This window comes from Rattus rattus, chromosome 4, assembly GCF_011064425.1.
Source record: "Rattus rattus isolate New Zealand chromosome 4, Rrattus_CSIRO_v1, whole genome shotgun sequence".
NCBI classification, from domain to species: Eukaryota; Metazoa; Chordata; class Mammalia; order Rodentia; family Muridae; genus Rattus; species Rattus rattus.
Window position 1 is genome coordinate 93,620,244 of NC_046157.1, and position 15,955 is coordinate 93,636,198.

Genomic DNA, 15,955 nt, shown 5'->3' on the forward strand with positions numbered 1-15,955 from the left:
AGTTCTGGACTGCCACACATGTACTGGGAATCGAATCCTGGTCTTCTGGAAGAGCAGCCAGTGCTCTTAACTACTGAGTTGTCTCTCTAGTTCCTGCTTTCTTTTTTTAAAAAAAGTACTCACAACAGTCATTATGGAAAAGCCAAAGTTTACATGTGAACCCATGTTGACTAAATGTCTGTAGCTCTACCATGCTTAATGAGTTGAAAATATAGGGAATTGAACTGTCTCTTACATCTATTAATAACATTCAATTCACTGTAGTGAAAAGCCTTTGTCCCTGAGGACCCAGCTATACCTCTCTTGGGCATATACCCAAAAGATGCTCCAACATACAACAAAGACACATGCTCCACTGTGTTCATAGCAGCCTTATTTATAATAGCCAGAAGCTGCAAAGAACCCAGAAGCCCTTCAACAGAGGAATGGATTAAAAAATGTGGTACATCTACACAATGGAGTACTACTCAGCTATCAAAAACAATGACTTCATGAAATGCATAGGCAAATGGAATGAACTAAAAAATATCATCCTGAGTGAGGTAACTCAATCACAGAAAAACACACTTGATCTGCACTCATTGATAAGTGGATATTAGCCAAAAAGCTCAAATTATCCAAGATGCAATCCACAGACCACAGGAAGCTCAAGAAGATGGATGACCAAAATGCAGATGCTCCCACTCCTTAAAAGGAGGAAAATATTCATAGGAGGGGATTTGGAAGCAAAGTTTAGAGCAGTGACTCGAGGAATGGCCATTCAGAGCCTGCCCCACATGTGGCCCATATATATATATACAGTCACCAAAACTAGCTAAGAATGATGAAGCTAAAAAATGCTTGCTGAAAGGGACTGGATGTAGATCTCTCCTGAGAGACACATCCAGAGCATGTCCAATACAGAGGTCAATGCTAGCAGCAAACCAATGAATTGAGAACAGGATCCCCTTGGGGGGAATTAGAGGAAGTATTGAAAGAGTTGAAGGAGCTTGCAACCCCATAAAAACAATGCCAACCAACCAGAGCTTCTAGGGACTAAACCACTACTGAAAGACTGTACAAGGACTGACCCAGGGCTCCAACTGCATATGTAGCAGAGAATCGCCTTGTTGGGGCACCAGTGGAAGGGGAAGCCCTTAGTCCTACCAAGGTTGACTCCCCAGTGCAGGAGCAGTAAGGGGGGATGTATAGGGGGAATACTCATATGGGAGAGGGCGAGGGGAGGGAATGGGGGCTTATGGACAGGAAACTGGGAAGGGGAATAACCTTTGAAATGTAAGTAAAGAAATATATCTAATAAAAAATTAAAAAAAGAAAGGTGTTTGTCCTAACTGGGTTGTCTTCCAGATCATAATATGCACCTAAAAATGATTTTTTTGAAAGTTGGGGCATCTTCCAACAGGATATAAACTCCAATTTACTAGTCATTCTCAAGGTAAAATTACTATCCCAACACTCCCGTATTCCCTGCCATTAGATCCAGAATGAATAAAGAGTTTCTTCTTATATGACTTTTGCCTCTTTCTACTCCTAGTTTGTTGAGCGTCCAGAAGGCTAATTTCTGTATCCTATCAATAGATTGAATGTTTGACATTTGTTTTTCCTCTCAGCACCCGTTCCTCTGTACCTGGTGCTGGACTGTCTGAAGGAGATGGTCCTGAAGCTCTGTTTTCCATGCTATCATGCAGCTGGCTCCAGGTCATGTGCCATCGAGAAGGCATAAAGCAGTTTGAGAGTGGGGAGCTGTAAAATGGAAGGAGTGCCTTTCTTCCTCCTTGACGATTTGGGTGGAGCTTTGCACCACACCAGTGGCTATGGACTTGATAGTTGTATGAACATTAGCCATGGCGTTATCTCGAGTCATGGTCCCAAATCCAAAACCAGTTGTGGCAGTAGGTCCAAAGCCATAAAAACAAATATAAGGCTCTGCCTCCCGGACAGTAGAGACACAACTTCTACCCTCTGCGTCCCAACTTTCCCACTTTGAGTTCCTCCAGAACTTCTCTTAGCTCCCAGCATATTTTATACTTGAGTCCCTGCACTAAATTCCATGTTGAGATATTAATATTGATTGAGTTAAGAGATGCCATGCATGTGACATGTCTCAAATGCAGTTACAAATTTCTGCAGTTAGGGATGTATCAAGAATTTTAGGGCATAGTCTTTTGTTGTATTTAAAGTCTTATATTTTATCATCTATCGGCATAAGTTTGGAAGCCTCTGTCCTTTAAAATTTCCAAAAAAAAATGTTCTTTATTTCCCAGCAGCGAGCTAAATTTCAGACTCAGCAAACACACACACACACACACACACACACACACACACACACACACACACACACACAGAGTCACACACAGTGTTTCACCAATATGCAATAATTAACTCAATTCTCTGGAACTGAACGTTTCCTTCCTCCCACTTAGCTTGAGTAGATTTTTTATTAATGGAGGACCCTGGTGGCATATGTTCCATGATTTTCTTTCATGCCACTTCCTACTGGGGTAGTGTTTCTTGTCTCTTCTCTGCCAAGAAAATAGCTTACTCATTCCTTTAATGGAGCAGCTATCCCATTTTCGTTTCTCTGAACAGCAGCAATGTTCTGCTCTTTTCTGTTCCACCCTTTCCCACGCTACGGAGAGGTCAAAGAACAGCATACAGGAAATGGAGAGCGAAGGCATTGCACTAGGGTCATGAGCTGGGATTTGATCAGATGACAAGGGTATTTGATCCCCAACACTCCGTGGAGAAGAAATGTGTGAATCTGGCCAGATTGGCAGAGGTACAAGGGAAGAAGCCTCTTTGAGAAAAGCATGTTACTGTGAGCGGTGGGCCTAATGTATAGAAGTGAGAGAGCCTAACGTTCTTTCCTTACCACTAACACGTTTTTGTATTTAAAATTTTATATAATTTGGCCTTTGGGTTCTTTCTTCAGCCCACGAGTCGCTTTCATTTTTTCCTTAAAATAAAGTTTCAATCTGATATTTTGAGGACTTGATACAAGAACAGTACAACTCATTACTCTGATTCTTTAATTCCTTCTCTCTAACTTGTATGTCTCTCTCTCCCACATATATGATTTTCTTTAATTATTCCTGTTGCGTGTGCGTGTGTGCATGTGCGCGCATGCACACACACAGACACACACACACATACACACACACACACACACACACCACACATACGAGCATTTATATTCACTCTACAGAATCCAATCTGCATATTTCCTGTATGCATATTCTAGGGCTGACCCCTTCCTTGGAACTGGACAACCAATGTGGGAGCTTGTCCATTGAGGAAACTGACTGATTCTCAGTTCCTGAACAGCCATTGAGCAACTGTAGCTCTTCATCTAGAGGTAAGAATAATACAAATTTCATCTGTCCACATTGACATGGCAATTGGTACTGTCCCTAAGCTGGTCTTGCTCCGGAAACCATATTTTTGAAATGTCCCATTCCTTTCCTCTTACAGTGTTTTTGCCCCCTCTTTTGCAATTTCCCCCGAGTTAATAATAGTATTTTTTTGTTCCTTGAAAGTCTTTTTACATTTATACAATGCACATTGATCATATCCACCCACTTCTTCCTCCTTCCAACTCCCCTAGCTCTCCTCATGCCTTCCTGCTGCCAACTTCATGTCCTTTAAAAACTGCTATTAGTAACTCTCTGCAATTACTCGTGAGTGCACAGCCGTCCACAGCCATGTCCCCAAAGGAGAGTAGCTCAGCAGCCGCCAACTGCCAATCACTCATTTTAACTCTATAGTTTTTTTTTAAATTATTACAGAGGAAAGATTATTAGTAGATATTTTTAAACTATGGCATGCTTGAGGAGGACTGGGACTACAGAAGTTATTCATTCTAACTTTTTGGTAGATTGAGTGGTAACTTAGACTTGCATTTTTATCGATTACTTGAGAAATTCTGATGCCAGCTATTTCCTGATTCCATATTGAAATGCCCTTTATCTATGTTGCTGCTCTCATTGTTTCTGAATATTCTTATTCACGAGCGCTCACATGCCACTGATTCCCTATCACTTCCATAACACATGGATGCATGTGTTCCTGTCTAGGGTTCTGTCTATGCCATACAAAAACATGAATAGTAATGGAGATATCAAGACAACGTAGTAAATATGCTCACATATCTGAATGCTAAATATTATGTCCATAGAATATCTTCTGGATGACATTAATTTTACTTATTCTCAACAGTGTATTGTATGTTTCTTTCAGTGGACATGTAAGATATTTTCTTAGTATCATGTGATGAATAATTCTGTATGTCAATATAACTGGGCCACAGAGTACCCAGGTATTGGTTACACTTTTTCTTGAGTGTTTCAGAATGAGATTAAATCATTAGACTGAGTATGTTGCCTTCAGCCTAGTTGGGACTCATTCAATGTGGTTGAGCCCTAAATAGGAAAAGCTTAAAATAAGGAGGAATTTGCTCTCTATCTAAATGTCAAGGTAGGACTACACTCAGACTAGCTTTCCTGGATCTACGATTTGTTGAAGACATATTAGAGACTTCTCAGCTCTGCAACCAAACAGAAGAATTGCATATAATAAGTACTTATCTCTTAGGTAGCTATCCTAACAGATTTGTTTAATGTTTGTATAGTGAATGCATGTAGCATCTTCCACATCAGGTTGGTTCTGTTTCTTTGTAGAATTCTCAGAAGGCAATAAAATAGAAAAAGAAGAGGTCTGGAAGACAGCTCAGTATACAATGTGCTTACAGTCTGAGCGTGATGACCTGACTGTAGGTCCCCAGTCCTCACACAGAAGCCGGGTGCAGCATACATCTATAATTCCAGAGTAGAGGAGGCAGAGATAAGGCTTCCTGAAACTTGCTGGCCAGGCAACATGGTGAGACTCGGGTTCAGGGAGAGAATATGTCTCAAACTCTAAGGTGATGCACAATATCTCTGGCCTCCAAGTGCATGTGCACACACATGTACATAAAATCACACGTAATATTCACACACACACACACACACACACACACACACACACACACACACACACGCACGCACACATGCACATGGCACGGAATAAAAAGAAAAAAAAAAGACCTACTTCCTCAAGACCAGTCTGCTGAGGATGTGGGTATGATTCATTATTTATCTTAAATTTTGTGGTGATTTGAATATGCTTAGCTCTGGGGGGTGTCACTAGTAGGAGGTGTGGCTTTGTTTGAATGGGTGTGGCCTACTTGGAGGAAGTGTGTCACTGTGGAGTGAGCTTTGAGGCTCTGATGTTCAGGCTCTGCACCGTGTAGAAAAGAGTCTCTTTCTGTCTGCCTTTGGATCAAGATGTAGACCTCTCAGCCCCTCCACCACCAAGTGAGCCTGCATGATGTCATGCTTCCCATCATGATGATAGTGGACTGAACCTTTGAAACTGTAAACCAGCCCAATTATTTGTTTACCTTTATCAAAGCTGCATTGTTCATGGTGTTTCCTCACAGAAACAACAACAACAACATCAAAAACAAAAACAACTTTGTTTTTCTGTTTACATTCATCAACTTTTTAAAAATTTCCAAAATACATGGCTTTTGTTTTTATTAGAATTCAGTTCAAATTTGAAACAAAAAAGTACATTTTCCTCAGGTGGTGATTAGCCACATTGCAAAGTCTATAGTGGCTAGTCCACAGAACAGATCTCTTTGCTTAAAAAGTGAAAGCAGAAATGGGTTGTCCCAGCCTCCAGATCTCTTGAAATCAATATGGATTTCAGAGGCTAATGTTAAATCTTTAAGTACTTATTGAAGAACGTGATACATTTGATATATTTAGTCTGTCGGCATTCTTTATACTAAGTATGTTGATTTATAATAAGGCTTATACTATAAGAGCTACCATTATTGAAGTCTAGTCAGAATTTAAGTGTTTACCAAAGTGGAAAAAAAAATTCATGGAGGTCAACTGAGTGTGGGTGGAGAAATCCGCACTGGCTTTGAAAGTCCTAGGCAGCTTTCATGGAGCAGTGACAGCTTCTTCCATTCTGAAGTCAAAGCGTGGGCACTTACAAAAGCTTCTGAGTTGGCAGAAGAGACTGGTATCCAAATCAAAGGAGATTATCTTGCGTATAAGAAAATTGCAACAAAAAAGTTGGAATCATAATGCTATTTGTAAATAATTTGTCAGTCAATTACAGGCTTGGCATTTGTAATTACTGTGTTGATTAAAACACCAACGGGGTTTTTTCCTGTATCCTTAGGTTTGTCCTTTATTCAGCGAAAGAAGCACAAAGCACCAGGAGATTACCTGACTGGCAAAGGAATAATAACAATCTGAAGGAAACCATTGAGTGTGAGGCTACAGCAAAGGTGAGAGATTTTGGAGTCAGGTGCCTGGCAATGCTCTCAACTTGTCTCTATGAACCTGCAAGGTTTCTGAGCTACAGGATCTGAGGTTTATTCCACGGCATGGTGAACATGAAAGAGTGTGGTGAGGATGTATGCTAGTGTTAGTCTGAGTGTGAGTAAACAGATCAGTGTTAGCTTCAGGTCTTTGAGCTCCAGAGAGCTGATGCCTCTGGCAGGACCAAACTCGAAAGGGATTAGAGCATAATGTAGGTGGAAACATCTTCCTCTGGTTTCCTGCGTGTGCTGACAAAGTTCAGGTCAAACTGACACAAGCTAGAGTAGTTTGGGAAGAGTAAGTCTCAATTAAGCAAACCTCCCCATCAAATTTATCTGTGGGCAAGTCTCTAGAGAATTTTCTCAACTCGTGATTGATGTGGGAGAGCCTGTCTTACAGTGAGAGGTGCTATCCCTGGGATGGTGGTCCTGGGTGCTGTAAGAAAGCAGGCTTAGAAAGCCATCAGCAGGCAGTACCTATCACTGGTCTCCACCTCATTTCTTAACTCTGGTTCTTAATTTGGGTTCCTGCCTTCACATCTCTGGGTGATAAATTGTAATGTGGAAATATAAGCTAATATAAACCCACTCCCCACTAAGTTGCATTTTTATAATGGTGTTTTATCATAGCAACAGAAAACCAATTATGATTCTGAGGTCTCTGAGTCCTCAAGAGAGGAGCCTAGCAGGTTGTGCCTCTCTTCTGAAAGAACAAAGAGATTAATGAACTACAAACTGTTAAGGCAAAATATACCAGACAAGGTTACATTCCACTCAGAAAAGCAGAGGTTCGAGTGACTTGTACTATATCTGGAAGAAGCAATTTAAGGCAGGAAACATTTTAGTTACTTTTATTTTAAAAGGTTTATATTTTATAAGTATGTGTGCATGTATGTGCATGTGTGTGTGCATGCATGCATGTGTGTGTGTGCTCACGCGCGTGCACATATGTACATGCATAAGTGCTTATTAAGGCCAAGAGAGAACACTGGATTCACTGGAACTGGAATGGTAAGCCACTGTGAACTAACAACATGGGTTCTGGGAACTAAACTTCACTTCTTTGCAAGAACAGCAAGTGCTCTTTACTTCTGAGCCATCTTTCCAGATGTCTTTGGGTTCTCATTGCTGTGATGAAACACTATAACCACAGAAGCTAGTATAAAAGACAACATTTAATTGGGGCTGGCTTACAGTTTCAGAGGTTCAGTCCGTTATCATTGTGGCAGGAGCCTGGCAGCATCCAGGCAGACACAGTGCTGGAGGAGCTGAGAGTTCTACATCTTGATCTGAGGACAGCCAGTTGAAGGCTCCAATTCCACACTGGGCAGAGCTTGAGCATAGGAGACTTCAAACTCTGCCCCCACAGTAATGCACTTCCTCCAACAAGGACACACCTCCTAATAGTGCTCCCTGTGGGTCAAGCATTCAAACACACGAGTCTATGGGAGCCAAACCTATTCAAGCCTATAGCAGCCCTGGGAAGAAAGTTTTGTTTTGGTTTAAAGTTTTGCAAGATTTTAGTTCATTGTGAGGGGAGACAGCATAAGAGAGCACATGATTTGTGAGCACGTGGCAAAAGTTCCTCACATAGTGGTAGAACAGGGAAGTGAGGCTGAGACTAGGGCTAGGCCTCATCTGTAAGTGACCTACTTTTGCCAGCTGGGCTCTACCTCCTGAAGGTTCCACAGCCTCTCAAAATAGTGTTGCCAGCTGGTGAGCAAACATTCGAAACACAAGTCTGTCAGGGGCACTTCCAATTCAAACGAAAGCACCATATGCTGGTGAGGCTGGAGGGATAGACTGTTGACCCTCTTTGTAGGAATCCTCGCAAACCACCCTCAACTTCCATGTGGACACTGGGTGTCTCTAGCTAGTAGGTGGGTCTATTTTGAATAAGAGCAAGAAAAAGCCTTCCTCTCCACCACCCACAGGTGGCATTTAAGGAGATATGTCTCTTCTAATTGTTTTTCCTTTCCATCCGCTATTATAAAAGTACAGAAATAGAAACCCCTTGGAACAATCGTCCCCTCACCTCTTCTCTTTTCCCTCTCTCTAGAATGTTAGGAGCACAGTAGTAGCCTGCTTTCTTGTTTAATAAGTCTATTTGATGGTGGCTAATGGGATAGAAGATTGAGGATTTATAGTGGAAGTCACTGTTATACTGTCTGAAACTGATCTGAAATGATAAATTTGTCCAAATTGTAAGTGCTTATATTGAAGACAGTAATTGGAAAGACAATGAAATCCCTTTGAATTTATAGTGCCCTTGATTGGAGCTCCATAAATATTTTAGCAAAAAAGCCTCAGTTGATCAAAACAAATCACTGAATAAAGTCCTGTTGTTTTCTTTTTATCTGGTAGAGATTCCTTCTATAATCTAAAGCCACATTGCAAAGTAAGATTTACTGTACACAAAATACATTTTCAATGATCCAATTGATACTACTATTATCTGTGGTGCCGTTTTAAGCAACAACATGTTAGCAAAGGTTGAGAATCAAAGATGTAGTTGTTTCTACCTATATTTTCATGACACAGAGAAGTTGGATAAATTTCTCAAAGTCATATTTTGGCCCTAATTTGAAATCTAGTGTGTCATCAATAACCCTACACAGCCCATATAGCAAAAATCAGACAGCTGGAGAAATCTTGAGTGACTCTTATACACATAGACCATGCACATAGTAGGTAGTCAGGTGCTTGATAGCAGAGAAAGCTCTAAGCCCCATCATGCTAGTCCTGATGTCTTTTAATCCATCTTCTTTTAGACAATCTTGACTCTACTATCTCTATTCTGTTATAAATTCTGTCAAACACAAAGTGAGACATTTGCTGGAAAAATGGTTACACGGTATGTGTATATAGCATCTTGGAAGTCTAAAAGAGAATTCCATTTTAGTTTCTTGAAGATGGCCAGGCTTGGAGACATATCAGGGGTGAAGAAATCTGATTTAAGGAATTGCCTTCATCACACTGATTTTTGTGGGATAGCATAGCCTACTATTGGCAGTGCCATTCTTGGGCAGGAGGTTCTGGATTGTCTTTAAAAGTAACCTGAGCAAGTCCTGAGAAGCAACCCAGTAAGCAGCATTCCTTCCTGGTCTCTGCTGCAGTTCCTGCCTCTAGCTTCCTGCCTTGGGTTCCTACCCTTCCTTCCCTACATGGACTGTAGCCTAAAATATGAAGCGAGGCCTTTACTCTCCAAGTTACTTTTAATAATAGTGTTTATCAGAGCTGTAGAAAGCAAGCTATGACATGCCCTCCAGTAGAAGATGCAGAGGACATTCATGGGCATTTATAACTGAGAAACTTCATACACACACCAGAAAGACACTCTTCAATCTCTCGATTTGCGCTTGTTAGTACGTTTTAAGGATAAAAGAAAGAGGAAGAAGAAAGGAACTGGTGAAAGCAACAGAAAGACCATTGATAAAAATCCCCATAGTAAAGCCAGAATGAAGAATGCCTTTGCATTCAGTGAACCTGACATTGAAAGTACTTTGCAATGAGTTTCTCAGTTCTACATTAGAAACAATGCAGATCACCTCGAGGGGAAATATTGTGTGAAAACCAAATATCAAAGATTGAATGAGAATCAGGACAGCCATTGCCCTAAACCATTAGTGCAAGAATATTCTTCACAACTCCATGAAACGGGGCTAGAAGTAAGTTAATGCTGTAGTATTTGTGCGATATTTGTGGTTGGCCAGCCATAGCTACATTTAGGTTTGACATATACAAGGGGAGTCATTCTGTAGGGCAGTTTCAGTGTTTTCCTTCATCAAAAGAGATTCTTCCTATTTAAAATTCTAAATGGAGGAAAAAAGGATCACTCGAATCATATTTGAGGAATTGTTGGCTTTCTTTTCTTATTTCCCTCTTTCTTCAGTAAATAACAGAAGCCTGATTTTGATCTTGGCTCAATGACTTGTATATTTTGTCCTGTCTTATGATAAGGTGTGATCATGTGATGAATGGAATGTAAATGGGATGAGTACTGAAAAGGTTACATTTGATTTTCTTTGACCTTCTGTCTGGAACATGGATAGAGTGTGAGTCATAGAACTTCAGATTAGAGGGACCGGAGTAGCGGGAGAGAGCAGCAAGGTAGAAGGGATTTTGGATTTTGATACTGTGAAGGCAGGGTAACAATCCTGACCTTCTTAAATCTAGACTGTTTATACCAGAATTATTTAAACTTTGCCTATATTTATTCAGTAAGTACTATTTTTATAATAGCTGGCTCCAACTCATATCCAATGGAAATATATATTTATCCAATCAAAAATTGTTATTTTATGCTTATATTTACCTCCTACTGATAGATTTTTACAGAAAACAAAACTTACAAGCTGCCTGCTCTTAATATTTTGCAATTTAAACATATAAGATTGAGTAATAGTTCAGCAATCTGACATACACTTAGCTTCTAAAATTATATAACATTCACATACACATATATCTACACCTACACCTATGCATACATATAGATATACATATACATCATATACATATACATATATATCTTCTAAAATTGTATCTGGAACTGAGACCTTTACCTAGAAATGCTATCTATGTACACTTCCATTCTGAACAGTGCCTAGAAACATGTTAGCAACTAAGCACACAACACAACTGCATCCATGAATACACATCTGACTGTGAACAATGGAATAACTTTCTCCTCCACTTAACACCAATCAAACATAGATTCCATTAATGTGCTCTACTAATGCCTGGGTATGATGGTAAGAGGCCATTCTGACCTAGACTGGTTTTAAATACATCTGAATGAAGGCAAAATATGTCATCTTAGTGAATTTTTAGGGATAGTATTCTATTTGATACCTTATAATTATACATAGTTGGATATGCATATGATTAAATTCAGCCCTATTAAGCGAAGAATACTGTATAGTAAGCAAAGGCTCACATAAGCTAAGCCCTGCCAATCAAAATAAAGAACCATCCACCCTCTGCCCCTTAGCAACTAAACTCTTTTCTTCAGCCTAAAAAAGGAATCCCTAAATAATAATTGGAGCCCTCGATACGTTCACCCCTGTGACCTGCTGTCAGTCTTGGTCCTGTATTTCTTTGTGATGTGTACCATGTGGACCCTGCCACTAAGTCCTGCTGTTTTCTTTAGGTGTCACCTGGCTACCTTCTGCTATAGTTGTAACGATTTTCTTTCCTGACTGCACCTGGGAAATATTCTCTAGTCAGCTGTTTGGGAATTCTTATGGTGGCTTTCTGACTTTAGGATCTCTCCTGTTATGATAATTTGCATTTTTACAGGCTGGATCCTTTGATGGGTGATGTCTTCCTCTCAGACTACCTGTTCCATTGTTCTACCCTAGAGAACAAGGTTTCCTTTAATCATGCCAATCACTTTCATAATTGCGCAGTTTACATCAGTCCTTTCCTTTTTTTTTTTTGGGGGGGGGGGTCCATCTCCTTACCTCACTAACTACACTCTGTCCACACTCCCTTCTTTACCAAACACAACAGTTTTTTTAAATGTCATTTGCTCTTTTTCACTGTAAACTTGGTAAATTCAGTGAACAATAATTAAGCCAAATGCCTGAATGATGCTCTGCTTTGAAACTTCCGCCATCTGACAAATTCATCAATTATTCTTACATTCAGCCTCATTAGTGTAAAGGTGGAATGGTGTGAGATTCATTGCTTAGCATATAGCATGAATGGTCCCTAGTCCAACTCCTAATGAATGTTAATTATGACTTTCATTGCCACTATCTGTATTTCTCTTGTCAGTCTGGTCTTTTACGCTCTATCAGAGCTCTGCTTAGAGAAATCTAGAAATGTTAGGATGATTAGGAGTTTCAAATTCTTCTACATTCCTTCCCAAACCAGCTCTAGGGGGGTCTACAGAATACAAAGTCAAGTTGTTCACAGCAATGCCACCACTTCTTGGTATCAATTGTCTATACTGGCTACTTTTCTCATCACTGTGATTAAGTATCTGGCTAGAAATGACAAAAGAGTGGTTTATTTTGGTGTATGATGTGCGGACTTATATTCCATCAATTAGGCTCACCATCTAGGCAGTTTCATGGTGGTTGGTGGCTCAACAGTAGCTGAAGGATGTGACATGGTAAAAGGTTGCTCACCTCTTAGGAAACCAGGAGAGCAAGAGAGTGAGAGAGAGGGAGGAGAGAGAGAGAGAACGAGGAGGAGGAAGAGGAGAAGGAGGAGAGGAGGAGGAGGGGGGGGAGGAGGAGGAGGAGGAAGAGGAGAAGGAGGAGGAGGAGGAGGAGGGGAGGAGGAGGAGAGAGAGAGAGAGAGAGAGAGAGAGAGAGAGAGAGAGAGAGAGAGAGAGAGAGAAACAGAGATTGGCTGGGCTATATGCCTCAACTCTCCTCACTAAGAAACCCACTCCTTCTATGGATTCTGTTTTCCTAGAGTTCTAAAAAGTGCCAAAATAGAGACATTTTCTTGGGACTAAGTGTTTAAACCCATGATCCTATGGAGATCTTTCTATGACACATGGCAGATGTAGAAAGTTTGTTTAGCTGCCTCCTAACTCTATTCATACAGATAGTTGGTGTTGTACTCTAAACAAGAAATCATAATGGCTCATATTTAAGAGCACAGAAGGTTACATAAAGTCTGACTATAACAAACACACAGATGGATGGGATGGAGATAGCAATGTGGGGAGCCAAAAACAACTCTGTGATTTCCCCCCAATCTTTAGTGTGGTCTGCAATTTCTTCAACTGTAGGGTTGGTATTGAAGCTGAAGGCAAGGAAAAAAGCAAGTATATTGAGTGAGAGGAATAATCATTGTATATTCTCCGGGGTCAATTCTGAGCCTCTTAATTAAACATTAAAGTGGAAAAGTTGGAAGCATGAATTTGTTCTTTGGAGGAGGACAGACTTAAGTTACAAATTGAAAGTCATTATTATATTTTTGGTTGTGAGCCTAGCCTTTAATGGCTGAGCCATTTCTCCCATCAATGTAGTCCACTATATAAACAACCTCAAAGATAAGAACCACATGATCATTTCATTAGATGCTGAGAAAGCATTTGACAAAATTCAACACCCCTTCATGATAAAAGTCCTGGAAAGATCAGAAATTCAAGGCCCATATATAAACATAGTAAAAGCAATATACAGCAAACCAGTTGCTAACATCAAACTAAATGGGGAGAAACTTGAAGCAATCCCACTAAAATTAGGGACTAGACAAGGCTGCCCACTCTCTCCCTACTTATTCAATATAGTACTCAGAATCCTAGCCAGAGCAATCAGACAGTGAAAGGAGGTCAAAGGGATACAAATTGGAAGGGAAAAAAATCAAAATATCACTATTTGCAGATGATATGATAGTATATTTAAGTGATTCCAAAAGTTCCACCAGAGAACTACTTAACCTGATAAACAACTTATGCAAAGTTTCAGGGTATACAATTAACTCAAAAAAATCAGTAGCTTTCCTCTACTCAAAGGATAAACAGGCTGAGAACGAAATTAAGGAAATGACACCCTTAACAATAGTCCTAAATAATATTAAGTAGCTTGGTGTGAATTTAACAAAGCAAGTGAAAAGATATGTATGACAAAACTTCAAGTCTCTGAAGAAAGAAATTGAGGAAGATCTCAGAAGATGGAAAGATCTTCCATGCTCACGGATTGGCAGGATTAATATAGTAAAGATGGCCATTTTGTCAAAAACAATCTACAGATTCAATGCAATCACCATCAAAATCCCTACTCAATTCTTTATAGAGATAGAGAGAGCAATTTGCAAATTCATTTGGAATAACAAAAAACTCAGAATAGTGAAAACCATACTCAACAATTAAAGAAATTCTGGAGGAATCATCATCCCTGACTTCAACCAGTATTACAGAGCAATAGTCATAAAAATTGTATGGTATTGGGACAGAGACAGGCAGATAGATCAGTGGAACAGAATTGAAGACCCAGAAATGAAACCACACACCTTTGGTCATTTGATCTTTGACAAAGGAGCTAAAACCATCCAATGAAAGAAAGATAGCAATTTCAACAAATGGTGCTGGTTCAACTGGAGGTCGGCACGTAGAAGAATGCAAATCGATCTATCCTTATCACCATGTACAAAACTTAAGTCCAAGTGGATCAAGGACCTCCACATCAAACCAGATACACTCAAACAAATAGAAGAAAAAGTGGGCACTGGGGAAAATTTCCTGAATGAAACACCAATGGCTCATGCTCTAAGATCAAGAATCGACAACTGGGACCACATAAAACTACAAAGGTTCTGTAAGGCAAAAGACACTGTCATTAGGACAAAACGGCAACCAACAGATTGGGAAAAGATCTTTACCAATCCTACACCGGATAGAGGACTAATACCCAAAATGTACAAAGAACTCAAGAAGTTAGACTACAGAGAGCCAAATAACCCTATTAAAAATGGGGTACAGGGCTAAAAAAACATTCTCAGCTGAGAATTAAAGAATGGACAAAAGGCACCTAAAGAAATGTTCAACATCCTTAGTCATCAGGGAAATGCAAATCAAAATGACCCTGAGATTCCACCTCACGCCAGTCAGAATGAGTAAGCTAAAAAACTCAGGTGACAGCAGATGCTGGCGAGGATGTGGAGAAAGAGGAACACTCCTCCATTGGTGGTGGGATTGCAAACTGGTACAACCACTCTGGAAATCAGTCTGGAGGTTCTTCAGAAAATTGGACATTGAACTACCTGAGGAGCCAGCTATAACTCTCCTGGGCACGTGCCCAAAAGATGCTCCAACATACCACAAAGACGCATGCTCCACTATGTTCATAGCAGCCTTATTTATAATAGCCAGAAGCTGGAAAGAACCCAGATGCCCTTCAACAGAGGAATGGATTAAAAAAAATGTGGTATATCTACACAATGGAGAACTATTCAGCTATCAAAAACAATGACTTCATGAAATGCATAGGCAAACGGAATGAACTAGAAAATATCATCCTGAGTGAGGTAACCCAATTACAGAAAAACACACTTGGTATGCACTCATTGATAAGTGGATATTAGCTAAAAAGCTTGAATTACCCAAGATGCAATCCACAGACCACAGGAAGCTCAAGAAGAAGGATGACCAAAATGTGGATGCTCCCACTCCTTCTTAAAAGGGGGAAAATATTCATAGGAGGGGATATGGAATCAAAGTTTAGAGCAGTGACTCAAAGAACAGCTATTCAGAGCCTGCCCCACATGTGGCCCATATATATATATATATATATATATATATATATACAGCCACCAAAACTAGATAAGATTGATTAAGCTAAAAAATGAATGCTGAAAGTGACCAGGTATAGACTCCTGAGAGACACATCCAGAGCATGTCCAATACAGAGGTCAATGCTAGCAGCAAACCACTGAACTGAGAACAGGACCCTCTTGGGGGGAATTAGAGGAAGGATTGAAAGAGTTGAAGGAGCTTGTAACTCCATAAAAACAACAATGCCAACCAACGAGAGCTTCCAGGGACTAAACCACTACGGAAAGACTATACATGGACTGACCCAGGGCTCCAACTGGATATGTAGCAGAGAATAGCCTTGTTGG

The 15,955-nt window shown here is 40.1% G+C and overlaps 1 protein-coding gene across 4 annotated transcripts in view; it reads right to left on the reverse strand.

Annotated features, from left to right (window-relative positions):
- The window catches only part of Ptchd4 (patched domain containing 4), a 190,832-nt gene that overhangs the window by 43,569 nt on the left and 131,308 nt on the right, over positions 1-15,955 (reverse strand). The gene's annotated exons all lie outside the window — the stretch shown is intronic.